This window comes from Rhinoraja longicauda, chromosome 12 (assembly GCF_053455715.1).
Source record: "Rhinoraja longicauda isolate Sanriku21f chromosome 12, sRhiLon1.1, whole genome shotgun sequence".
NCBI lineage: Eukaryota > Metazoa > Chordata > Chondrichthyes > Rajiformes > Arhynchobatidae > Rhinoraja > Rhinoraja longicauda.
In genome coordinates this window covers 36,810,712-36,830,335 of record NC_135964.1, presented here as the reverse complement: position 1 = coordinate 36,830,335, position 19,624 = coordinate 36,810,712, and positions in this window count along the sequence as shown.

Genomic DNA, 19,624 nt, shown 5'->3' with positions numbered 1-19,624 from the left:
GGGTCATATTTTGTCTTTCTCGTGAAGGATCCCGACCCGAAACAACACAAATCCATTTTCTCCAGAGATGCTGCCTGACCCATTGAGTTGCTCCAGCATTTTGTGTCTATCTTTAGTATAAACCAGCATCTGCAGGTCCTTTTATTGCATTTCACCTTGCTCCATTGTAAAATCTGCTCAAGGTAGGTCTACCTTGGGCGGCACGGTAGCGCAGCGGTAGAGTTGCTGCTTTACAGCGAATGCAGCGCCGGAGACTCAGGTTCGATCCTGACTACGGGTGCTGCACTGTAAGGAGTTTGTACGTTCTCCCCGTGACCTGCGTGGGTTTTCTCCGAGATCTTCGGTTTCCTCCCACACTCCAAAGACGTACAGGTATGTAGGTTAATTGGCTGGGTAAATGTAAAAATTGTCCCTAGTGGGTGTAGGATAGTGTAGGAAGCAAAAGCGAGGACGCCGGTCCGGTATACTTGCCAAGCTAAAGAGACAGCCACACAAACCACCGCTACCCAGCATGTTCCTCACCAACGCCAGATCCATCATCAACAAAATGGACGAACTAAAACTACAGATATCAGCAAACAAACTCGTGGAGGACTGTTGCATTCTCTTAGTAACAGAGACATGGCTTCATCCACTTATCCCAGATGGAGCCATTGAGCTAGCCGGGCGTACAGCGTTTCGTTGGGACAGAAACATCGACTCCGGTAAGAGCAAGGGGGGGGGTTATGCATTTACGTGCACAACAACTGGTGCACTAACATCCAAATCATAGATAGCCACTGTTCTCCTGATCTGGAGTCCCTAACAGTTAAATGCAGGCCTTTTTACCTTCCTCGTGAATTTACAGGGGTTATAGTAACAGCAGTCTACATCCCACCGAATGCTAACGCTAGCACAGCTTTAGGCTACCTGCTCGGTGCAATAAACTCACAACAGAGCACATATCCAGAAGCAGCCCACATCATAGCCGGGGACTTCAATCATGCAGACCTAAAGTCAGTTCTCCCGAAACTTGAACAACACATAAGATGTGCTACCAGGGGGAAAAACACACTAGACAAGGTTTATTCAAATATTAAGAAGGGTTTCAGGTCAGCACCACTACCACACCTGGGGCAGTCAGATCACCTGTCCATATTCTTAACTCCAGCATACACCCCACTCAGGAGGAAAGCTCCAGTCACCATAAAGACTGTTAAGACATGGCCTGAAGGAGCTTCCTCGCAGCTGCAGGATTGCTTCGAAAGGACCAACTGGGATATTTTTGAGGATCAGGACTTGGAGGAGTACACATCAACTGTACTTTGCTACATCCAAAACTGTGTTGACAATGTCACCGTCGACAAACGCATCCGGTTGTATCCCAATCAGAAGCCCTGGATGACAAAGGATGTCAGGTCTCTCCTCAAGGACTGTAACACCGCCTTCAGGTCTAGTGATAGAGCTCTATACAGTGCTGCTAGAACCAACCTGAAGAGAGGCATCAAGGATGCCAAAGCGTCCTACAAGAGGAAGATTGAGGACCACTTTACCAACAATGATCCACGGCGGGTATGGCAAGGCATCCAGCACATCACCAACTACAAGACCAGCAACCGCACGACCGCCGACGGCGACGCCTCGCTGGCAGAGGAACTTAACTGTTTCTTTGCTCGTTTCGAGGTGAAAGCTACAGTGGCAGACATAACACCCTCTCCAGCACCTGACAGCAACACCTTCACTGTGCAGGAGTATGATGTTAAGCGCGTGCTCAGAGCAGTGAATCCCAGGAAAGCTGCAGGCCCCGATGGTGTGACGGGCAGAGTGCTGAGGGAATGTGCAGACCAATTATCTGAGGTCTTCACAAAAATCTTCAACCTGTCCCTTTTAAAATCCACCATCCCTCCCTGCCTGAAGTCCGCCACAATCATCCCACTGCCGAAAAAGTCTGTCATCAGCGGCCTTAACGACTACCGTCCGGTAGCACTCACACCGGTCATCACAAAGTGCTTCGAGAGACTGGTCCTGCAGCACATCAAAGCCAGCCTCCCACCCACCTTCGACCCATACCAGTTTGCCTACAGAGCAAATAGGTCTACAGGGGATGCCATCGACACTGCTCTTCACACTGCACTGACCCACCTTGAACATCAGGGGAGCTATGTGAGGATGCTCTTCCTCGACTTCAGCTCTGCCTTTAACACGGTCATCCCGAGCAGACTGGTCACCAAACTTTCTGACCTTGGATTTTCCCAAACCATCTGCCAATGGATCAAGGACTTCCTGACCAACCGCCCCCAGATCGTCAAAATAGGCCCTCACCTCTCCTCCACCATTACACTGAGCACCGGCTCACCACAGGGCTGTGTGTTGAGCCCCATCCTTTACTCCCTCTACACTCACGACTGCGCCCCCACCCATCCCACCAACACCATCATCAAGTTCGCGGATGACACGACTGTGGTTGGACTCATCTCAGGAGGAGATGAGACAGCCTATAGGGATGAAATCCAAAGGCTGGCAGCATGGTGTTCAGTGAACAATCTTGTCCTGAACTCCTCCAAAACAAAGGAACTTATAATTGACTTCAGAAAAACCAGTGTAGAATACGACCCACTCTACATCAATGGGGTCTGTGTGGAAAGGGTACCAGCTTTCAGGTTCCTGGGTACGCACATCGCAGAGGATCTTACCTGGTCTACCAACACCATCACCACAGTAAAGAAGGCACAGCAGAGACTCCACTTCCTGAGGATCCTCAGGAAAACCAACCTGCAGGAGAAGCTCATGATGTCCTTCTATCGCTGCTCCATCGAGAGTGTGCTGGCATACTGTATAACCACATGGTATGCCAGCTGCTCAGAAAAGGACAGGAAGGCCCTTCAGAGGGTCATCACGACGGCCCAGAAGATCATCGGCTGCTCACTGCCCTCCCTGGAGCACCTGTTCAGCCTACGCTGCCTCAGTAGAGCAGGCAAAATAATAAAAGATCCATCCCACCCCGGCCACCGTCTGTTTGTTCATCTGCCCTCTGGTCGACGTTTCAGGTCGATCAAATCCCGAACAAACAGACTTAAGAACAGTTTTTACCCCAGGGCCATACGAGAACTGAACACTACCTTCTGCACTAGGCAACACCGTTAAAAAATCTTGTACTTAATATAATTGTATTTATTTGTTTTTGCATTTATTGCATATATGTTTGTACGCACCGTCAGGATTGGCTATTTTTTAATTTCGTTGTACTCGTTGCAATGACAATAAATGAATATTATTATTATTATTATTATTATAATGTACGGGGATCGTTGGGCGGCACGGACTTGGTGGGCCGAAAAGGCCTGTTTCCGGCTGTATATATATGATATGATGATACTTTGAAGACGTTCTCTACCTCTCTGCGATGGGAGTTCTGCAAGGCCCCTCTCTCACTGCTCCCTCTCTGTAAATCCTGCTGCTCTCCGGCTCTGCCACCACGCTTTAACCCGGACTCACTACCACAGCCGCATGATTTCCTCGGCACGTTTGCCTGCACCTCCACCTCCACAAGCAGACCTTCGCTCTGACTCTCCCGCAGCTCCGGCCCTCACTCACGCGCACTTCAATGGACCCCAACTTTACTTCATTCCACAACAGATCCACACCTTCAATAACGCTTCCTCACCTACCTGGACTTCACTAAGTATCAACATTTTATCTAAAGGAAGAAGGGTTCCAACCCGAAACATCATCTATCCATTTTCTCCACAGATGCTGCCTGACCAGCTGAGTTATTCCAGCCTTTTGCATCTCACCATATACTCTCTTTCTCCAGATGCATCGGGCAGCAGCGCTACCTTAGTGGATGTCAGGCAAAGGAGGATTACAGTTAGTCATCAACCCACTGTCTATCGCTGTGAACAGCTACTTTAGAAAGCTCAGGAGCAGATTGACTAGTGGTTGCCTCAGTCCTCTCCTCGATAAATGCCCAAAGATGAGGAATGTGTTGGAGATTATCCAGAACCTGAGAAGCAACCTCATCAAATAAGTGGAACACAGACTCTCCAAGGCTACAAAAATGGCACACAGCATGGGGGGTGCATGAACGTGCATGGGGTTGCTTTGTGCAACACTATCCCATCCAAGGTGGTGGATTTCCATGTAGAAAGACCTCAGCTCTTTAGCTAATGGAAACCAGAAAGGTTCAACATAGTGTGTCAACATGGCAAACAAGTACATGGAAGTGCAATATGCCTTGGACGATACTGTACAGCAAATACCACTTACAGCGTGAGATAGTATGGAGAGCATTTCCAGAGAATTGCGTGAGACTCATGGAAGGTCTCGGGTCCTGGACCCGGTGATAAGTTTAGGTCAACCAGTGGTCCACCTGGTTGATTGCAGTGCCTTGAGCCCCTTTAACAACCACAGTGATGGAGCTTCAAGATGCTGCAGGCACAGGCTTTGGTGTCCAGCAGCTCACTCCTCCACCCTGCAGTCAATTCTCACGTCCAGCCACCCTGATAGCTAGATCCTTCCCCTCCACCAGCAGGGGTCACTCTGAGTACAAGTGACCATGTGGTGAAATATCTCAGGAAAAGACATGCAAGCCCCTTAGAGATGTGTGGCTATCATTTGCTAATGGGAGGTTTAAAAAATCTTTTTCCTCTCACCCTAAATCTATGTCCTCTAGCTTTGTGTTCTCCTATGCTCGAAAAGAGACTGTGAACATCCATCTTATCTAACCTCCTCATGATTTTGCATACCAGAGCTGGGATAGAAAAACTGGTGCAGTTACACCAATGTCTTATATGGCTGCAACATGATGTCCCAACTCTTGTATTCGCTGTCTGCCCTGACCCATGAAGGCAAGCGTGCCAAAACATCTTCATTACCCTGTCTACTTTTGTTGCCACTTTCAAGAAACTAAGTACCTGTACCTTACATCTGTCAGTTCTACAATAGTCCCCAAGCCACTGTCATTCATTGCCTATTTCCTGTCCTGGTTTAACTTCCCAAAATACATGATGTTGCACTTGTTCGAGTTAATTCCATCCGACATTCCTTGGCCAACCTTCCCAGTTGTTCTGGATTCTGTTGTAATCCTAGTCAACCTTCTTCAATGTCCATTACACCACTAATTTTGATGTCATCTATAAATGCATTAATCACACTACCTCTATTCTCATCCACATTATTAATACATGTAACACACAACAATGGATACAGCACCAGTTCCTGTGGCATCAAAACTTAAAAATCAACCCTCTAACCACCTTCTGAATGCTTCTCCAAGTCAATTTGTATCTAATTTGTTAGCTCAACCTGGATTCAATGTTATCTAGCCTTCTGGACCAGCCAACCACAAAGGACCCTATCAAAGGTCATGCAGACAATGTCTACTGACCTGCCCTTGTCAAGTCTCTTGGTCATCTCTTATAAAAACTCAATCAAATTCATGAGAATCATGAGTAAAGTTAAAAAGTGATGATTGTTATGATATTGATGAATTGAGCATTCATATTAAAAAATAAAATGTAAAGTTGTAGAGCTGGAGGGTCAGTTATTTGATTATTCACGATAATTCCAACATGGACAGGAGTTGTATATTCGCTTCGCTCGTGTGTCAGACGGCATTCTGCCATCGCTTTGCCACCTGCTATCGCAGTGCCACATCTGTGCCTCTGCGGAGATCGTGCGCAGTGCACACCTCTCTGCAAGTCAGTAGATGGGCCATTGTCGTGTACCTCTCCACACTTGCATTTGTCAAGAGTCCGAGAAGCCGAGAATGAAATGCTTAGTGGAGATTAAGGATTAGCAACCTTTAATGAGAAAGGATTTAGGAGTAATAAAAACAAATTTGTTCTAAAATGAGATGGGATGTAAATCTATTTCAAATGGACAGAGGTATTACTGATGGAAAGCCAAGGATAAACACTGGAAAAGAAAACTAATTTGGAAACTAGGACCGACCCAAGACAGGAGTTTCCCGCAAAGGCTGATCACTGATCAGATGTAAGATCTATAAATGAATTTAGAAAGGTTCTGTGATTTTACAAACTAAATATTACTGAATAGTAGCATAGAGAATGGGGAGGAGGCAGGCAGAGAAACAACTGTTATCCCTGGAGGAGAAAACCTTTCCTGTTTGGACAGGAATAGAGAGAAAGTGGCAGTTCAAGGACATAAGATAGGTAAGCACTTTTGGATACAATCAGAGTGTGGTTGATGGCAATGTGGGGTACAGGGAAAATAAGTGGGGGAATGGGTTGGGCAGGAATGCTCGGAGAACTGGCATGGATTTAATGGGCTGAGTACCCGCTTTCTATGTGGTACTGAATTATAATATGGAATGTCATATTGGAAGAAAGAATGTGCAGCAGTGGCTTGTAAAGTAAAATGCAGACAATAAACCGAAGTGTAATCTGAAATCTGACATTGATATATGTTGAGAGAAAGAGGCAGGGTCTCAACCTGAAATGTCAATGATTCTCTTTAGACTTTAGACTTCAGACTTAAGAGATACAGCGTGGAAACAGGCTCTTCGGCCCAATGAGTCCACGCCGACCGGCGATCGCTAGCACGTATACTATCACTATCCTACACACTAGGGACAATTTTCAACGTTACTGAAGCCAATTAACCTACAAATCTGTATGCCTTTGGTGTGTGGGAGGAAACCGGAACACCTGGAGAAAACCCACGCGATCACAGGGGAATGTACAAACTCCATGCAGACAGCACCCGGGGTAAAAAATTGGACCCAGGTCTCTGGAGCTGTAAAGCAGCAACTCTACCACTGTGCCATTCAGCTGCCCTTAAAACAATAGGTACCGATTTCTCCGTACATATAACCCATTGAGATACTCCATCAGTTTTTATGCTTGCAGATAAAATGACTATCTCTGAAGAAGTCAGAAAAGGAGAGCTGCACAATATGTACATCTGTGTCCCATGTGGAGCCATCCTTTGATCCAATAAGCTCATGGATTGAAGGCACATCAGATGGTTGGATGAGCCATGAGTGAAGCTTCAGTTATATGAAGGACTGGTGTATCATAGAATGTACTGTTTCCCATTATTTATGGATGTAAATACTTTGAAAGTAGTTCAGTGAAGGTTTATTGGACTGACATCTGGAACAGGCAGGTTGACATCACAAAAGATTGGATGGATTAGATCGTATCCTCTGGAGCATAGAAAAGTGAAATGAGATGATTAAAACATGTAAGATCCTGGCGTGTCTTGATAGGGTAGATGTGGAGAGAATATGGCAGAATCTAGAAGCAGGTAATGAAAGCAGAAATTTCAGATCCTTAAATCTGAAAGAAAATCAGAAAATGATGGAGACACTCAGTAGGACTGATGAAATATCATCAATTTAAATTGATAACTTTGTTTCGCTCTCCAGAGAGACAGCCTGATTTGTTGCTTATCTCAAGTACTTTCTGATTTTAGAACCAGGAGTCACTGCTAAAAATAAGTGTTCATCCATTTAAAATAGAGATAGATGATTTTATTTTTCTTTCAGACATCACAAGCCTTTTAAAAGCTAATTCTTAAAGGCAACAGAAACCAAGTCTGAATATTTTTAAGACAGAGATTAACAGATTCTTGATAAATAATGGGACTAAATGTTTATGGGGGGGGAGGGGGGAGGGGGGGAGGGGGGGAGGGGGAGGGGGGGGAGGGGGGAGGGGGGGAGGGGGGGAGGGGGGGAGGGGGGGGAGGAGGGGAGGGGGGAAATCACAGTTACAGAGTTTGAAAACCAAGCTCCCACTGATCATCAAGCACTCTTTTACACTCATCCTGAACCAGTCCCATTGCATTCTTCCCACATTCCTACCAACACCCCATTCGCACCACTCTCCAGATTGCACCAGTCCATTAAGCACTAGAGGCGATTTGCTGTGGCCAATCTGGCCTACTAATCCATAGCTTTTTGAGAAGCATGAAGAACTAGAAGCATCACAGGCAGATTGTGCAAACTCCATACGGTCAGCATCCGCAGTTCAGGATCAAACATGGATCACTGGAGCTGTAAGGCTGCAGCTACCAACTGTCCCAAATGACCTTTCATTTAGATAAGCCATGAACGATGCAGCATGCTTGAAAGACCAAGTAGCCCCCTCCTGGTTGTAATTGATTTATTTTAGAGATACAGCTTGCAGAATAGATTTACAAGGATGTTGCCATGACTTGAGGTCCTGAGCTATAGGAAGATGTTGGGCAGACTAAGGCTTTATTTGTTGTTAAGCAGGAGGATGAGGGGCGATCAACAATGGTCTTTGACTCTATTAGTGGATTATCTCAATAAAATCCATTGTATACAACCGATTGTTCTTACAATGACGTAAGGTCAAAGGTAGATAATCATTCCATCCAAAATAGGTTTTGAATTATCCTTTGAAGTTATTATGATCTTGTTTATTGCATAATTTGAGAAGCTTTGGAATTTTTACGTGTTGTTCTTTGCTCTGTCTGTAGATGCCTAGGTACAAAGGGCTAGAATTCACTTACAAAACTACTCCGTTTTGCTAACTCTTTCTTTGAGATGTTGTGTAAAGCCTATATGATTATTTTCAAATGGTTGTATCTCTGTGAAGTGACAGTAGCCATTTTTTTTCTGTCTGAAGGAATCCATACTTGAAATACGTCATAGCCCCTGCAAAGTTATAGTTTAGTTTAGCTTAGAAATACAGTGTGGAAACAGGCCCTTCGGCCCACCAAGTCTGTGCCGATCAACCGTCACTAGTTCTATTCTCCACACTTGCGACAATTTATAGAAGCCAATTAACCTCCAAACTTGTGTCTTTGGAATGTGGGAGGAAACCGGACCACCCGGAGAAAACCCACATGGTCACAGAGAGAATGTGCAAACTCCACACAGATAGCACTTGTAGTCAGGATTGGACCTGGGCCTCTGGTGCTGCGAGGCAACAACTCTACCGCTGCGCCATTGTGCTGCCCTTGCACGATTGAGTGTAATTTAACATTTTTCAGATTGTCCCATCACATCAGTGTTACTGTCCAAACAAATAATGGAAAACACTCCATTCCGTCTTTGGACGTCGCCTGACCTGCTGAGTTCCTCCAGCAGCTTGTGTTTTGATCACTGTAAAACAACTGGTGCAAACTTTAATAATTCTCTTTGGAAGAAATAAAAAAAAATCGATAAATTCTCAATTACCCTGAGAATGAATTATATTCAGTGTTGTGCACTGGCACAAAATCAAAACATTACACTTTAGTTTTCTGCGAAATAGCAAAATTAACTATGAATATTGATAAATTATTCTTGAATGTGTATTAATCAAGAAAAAAAATGCAGTAGAGGCACAATTCCTTTTTATTAATAGGTTTAATAGGTTTACCAGTTATCTTCAGACTCAGTAGAAGGTAGTATATATAAATATATATAAGTATATATAAATATAAATATATAAATAGTTTAAAAAATCAAGGCTGTCGGGAAAATTGTGGGAGATGGAACAAGATAGCTGTTCTCATAGAGAGCCGGAATGTGAATGATGGGCTAAATGGCCTCAAGCACTATTAGCGTTCTACGTTTCAATGATAGTTTTTGCCACCAACCCAGCATGAACACAATGGAACCTTGGGTCCAATGTCATGGGTCCAAGGATGAATTGAAATTGAGCTTCATTTGAATAATTAAGAGAAACCAGAAGTTTCAAATCTTTCAAAGGCATCTTGCCCACTTTGAATGGCACAAATGATTGCCTGCATCTGTGCCACCACATGCAGGATAGGAGGTAGTGATAGAACATAGAACACAGCACAAGAAGAGGTCCTTTGGCCGAACATGATGCCAGGACCATCTTTTACCTACTTGCACATAAACCATATTCCTCCAATCCTTGCATATTTATATGCCTATCCTAAAGTCTCTGAGATCTAATCGGATCTGCCTGAACCACCAACCCCAACAGCATCAACAATCAACTAAATAGAACTAAACTGAACTGATCTGAACTGATTTTTCCTGCCCATGTATCTGTCCAAGTGTATTTTAAATGTCTTAATTGTATACAACTCTACCACTTCCTTTGGCAACTCATTCCATGTATGCACTACCTTCTGTGTGGAAAAGATGCCGCTCGGATCCCTTTTGAATTTTTTCCTTCTCACCTCAAGCAAATGCCCTTTAGTTTTAGACTCTCCTACAATAGGGAAATCACTATGGCTATTCACCTCTTCTATGCCCCTCATGATTTTATAAACCTCTATAAGGTCACCACTCAGCTTACATTCCAGGGAAAAATCGCCTTCTTTCTTTCTCTATCCTTGACGTTCTGGATGCCAACCCATTCTTTACTCTTTTGAAGCAACACTTCTGCAAAACTTGCACTATACTTAAAGATTCATCTTTGTGGACATTTTACACTGTCACCCCCACACACCTCTGCATCCTCTCCAGTACAATCATGTCCTTTCTATAGTGTGGTGACCAGGACTGCACATAGTATTCCGGATGTGGCATAACCAAAGTTTATAAAATTGTATCATGACCTCCCTGCTCTTATCTACTTTGTCACAGCGAATGAAAGCCACTATCTTGCATGTGTGGTGGATGGAGATGTGTGACCATTTTGCAAGGTGTCAGTTACAGAAGACCTCATCCAGAGTCCAATGCAAAAGGAAGAGTTGCCTTTCAAGTCAGGTTCCATTAGATATGGTCCGGCCTCAGGTAATTATCTATCCAGAATGATTTCACTTATTCGGTTAAAATAATTAGACTTCGAGAAAATGACTCATTATGGGAGGAGTTGGCTGCGCCTAACGGCTGCGGCTCTCTGGCAGTCTGTTGTCTTTTTTTCTTTTTTTTTTGTTTGTGTCGGTGTTGGGATGGTTTTTGTTTCTGTTTTTGGCTGTGTATGTGTGGTGGGGGTGTGTGGTGGGGGTGTGGGGTGGGGTGGGGGGGTGGGGCGGGGGGAAACCTTTATTTTATTAGGTCTCTTCCCCGGGGCGCGGCTCGGCTGCGGGCCTTAACATTGCCGGCGCAGCTCGGCTGCGGGACGTTTCAGTGCCCGGTGCGGCTCGGCTGCGGGCCTTAACATTGCCGGCGCAGCTCGGCTGCGGGACGTTTCAGTGCCCGGTGCGGCTCGGCTGCGGGCCTTAACATTGCCGGCGCAGCTCGGCCGCGGGACGTTTCAGTGCCCGGTGCGGCTCGGCCGCTGGACTTAACATCGCCCGGTGCGGCCGCGGGACGTTTCAGTGCACGGTGCGGCTCGGCCGCTGGACTTAACATCGCCCGGTGTGGCCGCGGGACGTTTCAGTGCCCGGTGCGGCTTGGCCGCTGGACTTAACATCGCCCGGTGTGGCCGCGGGACGTTTCAGTGCCCGGTGTGGCCGCGGGACGTTTCAGTGCCCGGTGCGGCTCGGCCGCGGGACGTTTCAATGCCCGGTGCGGCTTGGCCGCTGGACTTAACATCGCCCGGTGTGGCCGCGGGACGTTTCAGTGCCCGGTGCGGCTTGGCCGCTGGACTTAACATCGTCAGCGCTGTTCGGCCGCGGGACGTTTCAGTGCCCGGTGCGGCTCGGCCGTTGGACTTAACATCGCCCGGTGCGGCCGCGGGACGTTTCGGTGCCCGGGGCGGCTCGGCCGGGGGGCCTTCCATCCCCTTGCGGGGGCTGTGCGTGTCGTTTGCCTCGGTAGGGGTCGAGCTGCCTGTCCGTGGGTGCGGGGGGAAGAGAGGGGAAGTTTTTGTTGCCTCCATCACAGTGAGGGGGTGTTTGGAGTCACTGTGATGGATGTTTGTGTTGGGGTCGGGTGTCCTGTGTTCTTTTCTTTTTGCTGTATTTTGTGTGACTGCTGAAATTTCGCTCGGTGTTGTGCCGAGTGACAATAAAGTGTTGTTATGTTATGTTATGTTATGTTATGTTAAGTGAAGAAAGACACAAAATGGTGGCGTAACCCAGCGGGTCAGGCAGCATCTCTGGAGAACATGGATAGGTGACATTTCAGGCTGGGACCTTTCAGCAGACTAATTGCACGGGGTGGGAAGAAAGCTGGGAGAGAGAAGAGGCAACATAGAGCATGGCCGGTAATAGTTGAACACAGATAACCAGGTCACGTTTTTATTAAGTGACTGATTCCAGGTTCCCTGCATGGAAACTGTTCTGGCTGATCTATCTGAACAACTCTGCATTCTCTTGTTACATCCTATGATCAGGAAATTAAAGTAATATAAGTGCCAATTTCTGAAGACGTTCATTATGATTAATCTGGAGGGTTATTTTCGAGCCAGGCTATTGTTGGCTACTTTGGAGGTTTAAAGCAGTGCAGCGCTCTATCCCAAATGGCTTGTCAATGAAAGTAAATTAAAATCCACTCCGCCTGCTTCATTTTTCAGAATGTCAAAACGATACTGGACAGCTGAAGATGAGAAAGCCAAGGGAGGACATTCTAATTTGCTTTTTGCTTTAGCGAAGTTAGACGCGGATCACTGGCATGTGTATGGACAGCGAAAAAATCCTCACTGTTAGTTAATGTCAGATGGGATCAAAAACATGAAATTGCTCTGACTGTGTGAAATAATTATGATTTATTAATAGTGTGCGCCATTGTTAATGAATTAAATTTCCAGGAAATTATGGAATGAATCATGCCGATTCATGTGCTGTGCCATAATTCTTTGGCACATTCACCCCACAGTCAACTTCTGTAATAATGTTTCTTCATTATCTCTTCTCTGCTGATCATTCAAGTAAGGTATTGCTGCATTTACCAATCTATTGGACTGGATCACGATCTTCTCACTCCCCTTTTGACTAGTACGGGTGTCAGGGGTTATGAGGAAAAGGCAGGATAATTGGGTTGGGGGGGGAAGAGAGATAGATCAGCCATGATTAAATGGCGGAGTAGACTTGATGGGCTGAATCAGTCTTGATGATGAATCAGTCTTAACTCACTTCTGGAATTCAGATCTTTGGTTGGTCCAAGGCTGTGATAAGGTTTGGAGCCAGGAAATCCTGACAAGGCACAAACTGGACATCAGTGAAATAGATGCCACCATTGACAACAATTTCTACCAACACTTTGCTGATGATTGGCAGTAAACTGATTGTGAGATAATTAATCAGATTTAATATGTCCTGCTTTTGGTGAAGAAGACATATGGGTGTTTAGTTTTAGTTTAGAGATACTGTATGGAAACAGGCCCTTCAGTCGACCGCATCACGCTGAACATGAATCACCTGTTCATACCTCAGTCTGAAGAAGGGTCTCAACCCGAAACGTCACCCATTCCTTTTCTCCAGAGATGTTGCCTGACCCGCTGAGTCATCCCAGCATTTTGTGTCTACCCGTTTACACCAATTATATATATTATCCCACTTTCATCTCCTCCCTAAACACTCGGAACAATTTACAGAGGCCAATTAACCTATAGCTCCACACGTCTTTGAGATGTGGGAGGAAACCCGAGCACTCAGAAGAAATCCACATGGCCACAGAGAGAATGTGCAAACTCCACACAGATAGCACCAGAGGTCAGGAATGAATCCAGGTCTCTGGCGCTGCGAAGCAGCAGCTCGAGCAACTGCATCACTGTGCTGCCCTGGCATATATGGGATTGTACAGGATAAATTGTAATGAGATTGATTTAAGGCAAAAACAAACTGGAACTTTGTGGCTGTGTAAAATAGTTTATGTAATGTATTTTTAAATTTGCTAAATATTTAAAAATCAATCCTAGGATGCTTCATAACAAATAGCTGAACAAACAGAATCAAATCTGTTCCTGGTGTCAGTTTGTGGAGTTGAAAACATGCAAAATAAATAGACGTACATTTAATGCACTCAGCAAAATGTGGTTTTTGTACAAAAACCTGTGCAAGGCTATTAATGATCTTCATAACATGAAGAAATGTAGATGATGCTCTATTTAATGTACATTTATTTCAGCCCAGGTTTCATTTTAATTATACACTTTGGTTTTAACATGCACTATTTGATCCAGATGAGATCCTACAAAGCTTTTGCAAGTCGTGTTTATTTCCAATTATGCCCACACAATAGCACTTGGGTGTTAGGGGGTAGAGACATATTATGAAAACGTGTGATATAATTGCCATGCGGAATATGCAGTCAACAATGGATTGCTCAAACTTTCAGCTCATAAATTCAGACATACATGGGGGATGATCTCAATGGGAATTTTTGGAAATCATTGGGAAGAATCCTTTGTGATGAAGCCTTGCTGGTTGTAATGGAATCACATGGAGAGACCAAAGCAAGGTGAGGATAAAGCTTGAGTGCCAGCCAAGCTACACCCCCCTTACTGGTAATCATAGAAACATAGAAACATAGAAAATAGGTGCAGGAGTAGGCCATTCGGCCCTTCGAGCCTGCACCGCCATTCAATATGATCATGGCTGATCATCCAGCTCAGTAACCTGTACCTGCCTTCTCTCCATACCCCCTGATCCCTTTAGCAAAAAGGGCCAAATCTAACTCCCTCTTAAATATAGCCAATGAACTGGCCTCAACTACCTTCTGTGGCAGAGAATTCCACAGACTCACCACTCTCTGTGTGAAGAAATGTTTTCTCATCTCGGTCCTAAAAGACTTCCCCCTTATCCTTAAGCTGTGACCCCTGGTTCTGGACTCCCCCAACATCGGGAACAATCTTCCCGCATCTAGCCTCTCCAACCCCTTAAGAATTTTATATGTTTCTATAAGATCCCCCCTCAGTCTTCTAAATTCCAGCGAGTACAAGCCTAGTCTATCCAGTCTTTCTTCATCCCAGGGATCAATCTAGTGAACCTTCTCTGTACTCCCTCTAAGGCAAGAACGTCTTTCCTCAGATTAGGAGCCCAAAACTGCACACAATACTCCAGGTGCGGTCTCACCAAGGCCCTGTACAACTGCAGTAGAACCTCCCTGCTCCTAAACTCAAATCCTCTTGCTATGAATGCCAACATACCATTCGCTTTCTTCACTGCCTGCTGCACCTGCACGCTTGCATCTCCCCTTCTCCTAATCGTTCACCATTCAGGTAATACTCTGCTTTCCTGTTCTTGCCGCCAAAGTGGATAACCTCACATTTATCCACATTATATTGCATCTGCCATGCATTTGCCCACTCGCCTAATCTATCCAAGTCACTCTGCAGCCTCCTAGCATCCTCCTCGCAGCTAACACTGCCACCCAGCTTCGTGTCATCCGCAAACTTAGAGATGTTGCATTCAATTCCCTCGTCCAAATCATTAATATACACTGTAAATAACTGGGGTCCCAGCACTGAGCCTTGCGGTACCCCACTAGTCACTGCCTGCCATTCCGAAAAGGACCCGTTTATTCCTACTCTTTGCTTCCTGTCCGCCAACCAATTTTCTATCCACCTCAACACTGAACCCTCAATACCGTGTGCTTTAAGTTTGTACACCAATCTCCTATGTGGGACCTTGTCGAAGGCCTTCTGAAAGTCCAGATATAACACATCGACTGGTTCTCCCTTATCCACTCTACTAGTTACATCCTCGAAAAATTCTATAAGATTCGTCAGACATGATTTGCCTTTTGTAAATCCATGCTGACTTTGTCCGATGATTTCACCACTTTCCAAATGTGATGCTATCCCATCTTTAATAACTGACTCTAGCATTTCCCCCACTACCGATGTTAGGCTAACTGGTCTACAATTCCCTGTTTTCTCTCTCCCTCCCTTTTTAAAAAGTGGGGTTACATTAGCTACCCTCCAGTCCTCAGGAACTACTCCAGAATCTAAGGAGTTTTGAAAAATTATCACTAATGCATCCACTATTTCTGAGGCTACTTCCTTAAGCACTCTGGGATGCAGCCTATCTGGCCCTGGGGATTTATCTGCCTTTAATCCATTTAATTTACCTAACACCACTTCCCGACTAACCTGGATTTCCCTCAGTTCCTCCATCTCATTAGACCCCCGGGCCCCCGCTATTTCCGGCAGACGGTTTATGTCTTCCTTAGTGAAGACAGAACCAAAGTATTTGTTCAATTGGTCTGCCATCTCCTTGTTCCCTATGATCAATCAAATCTGTCAAGTATTTAAAAGAATGAACATCTCTGAATGTCAACATTTAACAATTTGGAGGAATCAACTCTGAACTTAACTAAAAGAATCTAACGCAAAAAGTTTTAAAAAACTCTAAGAAATCTAAATACTATTCGTCATCTTTAGGAATCTGTTATTATTCCAGTAAAGGTCTTATGAATATTGGAAAGATCAAAAAAGAGATTTTATATTGAAAACTTTAAAATAATCTAATATTGCAAAAAACAGTTTGAAAAAGTAGAATTCTTTCCACTGCAAGATTATCGATTTCCAGTTTTATTTGTTGAATACATTTGCAAAAATTAGACTTCCTAACCTCACCAAAACCAAAAGGATTATAACAAGTGGATTCCCACAAGAATCAATGTCGGACTGTCAGGTTTTTACAGTCTCTATTTATGAGTTAGTTGAAAATACTTTAAGTTGCTGATGATGTAAAGCTGAGTGGGAAAGTAAACAGTGAGGACACATGAGGACTACAAAAGGTTGGGGCAGGGAATAAAGTTGAAACTAATATGATAAGTTATTCAGTTTTGTGGAAAGGATATAAAATTGTACTGATTGAGAATGATCAGCCATGATCACATTGAATGGTGGTGCTGGCTCGAAGGGCCGAATGGCCTACTCCTCCACCTATTGTCTATTGTCTAAAATTGAATTATTTTAACTTGTGAGAAGCTAGCAAATTTGGATGTCTAGAAGAACCCCATCTGGAATACCAAGTGCAGTTTTGGCCTCTGAGCCTTAGAAAGGATGTACTTTCCTTGAAGGCCACACACAGGAAATCAATTAAGTTGAGATGGGGGGTTGGTCCTGTTAGGAGAGAAACATGAATGGCTTGTGCTGACTGAAGTTTGAAGGGATTTTCAAGACAAATGCCAGGAGATGGTTTTGTCTGGCTGCGGAAGAAGCAACAGGTAGCCAGTAATAGTCTGAGAAGACGGATTCAAGATTGAAAGTGTGTAATTTCTTTACTCAGAAAGTTGAGCATTTTGGAAATATCTAACCCAGAAGATAGTAGATACTAAATCATTAAGTATATTCATGACAGAGATTTTTGGAATCGATGGATATAGTGATCAGACTGAAAAGTAAATGAGGTCCTGATAATAAATCCTGATAGGAAAGATGAACAAACAATGTACTATATGTAGGATAGGCTTTTAGTGTGAAGATATAATGTTCAATGCCAGTTCACAGAAGCACCATCAAACAAACTCTGATGCCAAGTCACAGAAGGAAATAAAAGTTTGATCAAAAATATGGATTTGAAGGAGTACCTTAAAAGAAAAAAAGCAGAGAGGCATAGATATTCAGAAATGGATATGAGATTTTGGCGGCAGATAGCCCAGCTCAGGTGATGATCAAGAGGCCAAAATCAGAGGAACACAAGATCCTTGAATATTTAGCAAGAGGAAGCTACAAAGACTGGGAAGGCATGGTGGAATTGAAAACAAGAATGAGAATCTTAAAACTGGAGCACTGCTGAAACAGAAGTCAATATAGGCCAGCAAGCACAATGTTGATGGATGAGTGGTGTTCACGGTAGGCTAGTACACATATATGAGATGTTTGGCCTCACAGTTATTAAAGGCCAAAGACGGTTGTCTAGCAAGCGATGGAATTGTGAAACCTTGAGGTAGCAAAGGCATGGAAAAGTAATAATAATATATTCCTTTATTCGTCCCACACTGGGGAAATTTACAGTGTTACAGCAGCAAAGTGGATAGCAAGGGAGCAAGAGACCATTCATTATAAATAAAAGATACTTAAATTGTCACCAGTTTTCTGTGTGTTCTTAGCTGTTATTGTTGACTCGTCTGCTGGGAACAGTGCTGGTTGTGCAGTCTCACAGCAGCGGGAAGGAAGGACCTCCTTCTTAAAAGTGTTCGAACAACAGATAAAGTGGTGCTAAGGGATTTGGAGGCAAAGATAGGGAAATGGAAGGAAACAGTACAGAAATAGTACTGCTAGTGTGGTCCAAAGTTGAAATCAAGGTCAGAAAACACACCAAGGTTGAAAACCGTCTGTAATAGCTTCTCACGGTTGCCAGGGAGAAAGATGGAATGAATAGCTAGGGAACAGAGTATGTGAAACCACAGCAAAACTGGTCTTACATAATGTGTCAGCAATCAAGTCCTGATCCTGCCAGCTGAATATCTCCAGCAATTGCCAAACCGTGGTCTAAAGTTAAACTCCACATGGAATTCAAAAGCCCAGTACAAACACAGCAATACCTCAGCCTGGAAACATTGCCTGCTGAAGTCCAATCACGTTGATCTGTGCACAAGTGTGGTGATGTGCAGGTATAATGAAAAATGTGCTTGCAATAGCAACACAGGCACATAAACTCAGATAACATGCAAAAATATAAATCATATATAAATTACACATAAATTCCACATGCCAGTGAAAAGAAAACAAAAGAATATACAAAGACAAATAAGACGATAGTGCAAAATAAAATTGGAAAACAAGTCCATGGTAGTACAAGAGATTTAGTTTTGTTTATGGTCACGTGTACCAAGGTACAGTGATAGCTTTTTGTTGCGTGCTATGCACTTAGCGGAAAGACTATACATGATTACAATCGAGCCATCCACAGTTTACAGATACAGAATAAAGGAAATAATGTTTAGTGCAAGATAAAGTCCAGTAAATTTCGATTAAAGATAGTCCAAGGATCTCCAATGAGGTAGGTAGTCCATACAACTACACCAGGTGAGTGCAAATGTGCCCCCCCCCCCACAGGCAGAGATAGTAAAATATGTAACAGGGAATTACAGAAAAGACATTTACTCCTGTACTCTACAGTGTATGTCCATATTTGTAGAAGAAAGCTACATTGTAGGCACATAAGACCTATCAGAAATACTGGACAGAGGCTCCACTGGAAATGGAGAACTGAAGGAGATTATAAGTAGTTAAAAATTAAGTACTAGAGAACTTGATGAGATTGAAAGCAAATAAATATTGTTGACCAAGAATTTTGAAAGTGGTGGCTATACAAAGAGCAGATTCATTGGTTAGCATCTTCCAAAGTTCTGTAGACTCTGAGTTGATTCCGACGGATTGGAGGGTGGTGAACATAATCTCCTCAAGTTTACATTCGTCCTCATTATAACAACTGAAAGATCAGAATATGAGTGGAATGGAGAACCAACACGGCAGCTAAGGAGTCCAGAGTTGGACTGAACACAGGCAGTCCAGTCCACAAGGCGATCAGCAAATCTACATTTGGTTTATCTGCCGTCGTACAGAAGACCAGATTGTGAACACTGACTGCGCTATACTAGACTGGAAGACGTACAAGAAATGTTCTGCTTCATTTCTAATCACCGGCGGTTACACATCTACTCTGTCCAAACTATGCCTACCCTGGTATCAGTCTGTTAAGATTTCTCTAACTGCGTCCAACGTATCAACATCCTTCATTAAACTGGAAATCCAATTCCGCACACATTACTTCCGATGTGGTCTCACTAATGCCCCATATCACTGAACTAATCACCTCCTTATAGCAATAGATTGTAACATTCCTGATGCAGTGTCTTGCCCCTAACGTCGACAATTCATATCTCCCCACAGAACTAACAAGTTGAGTTCTT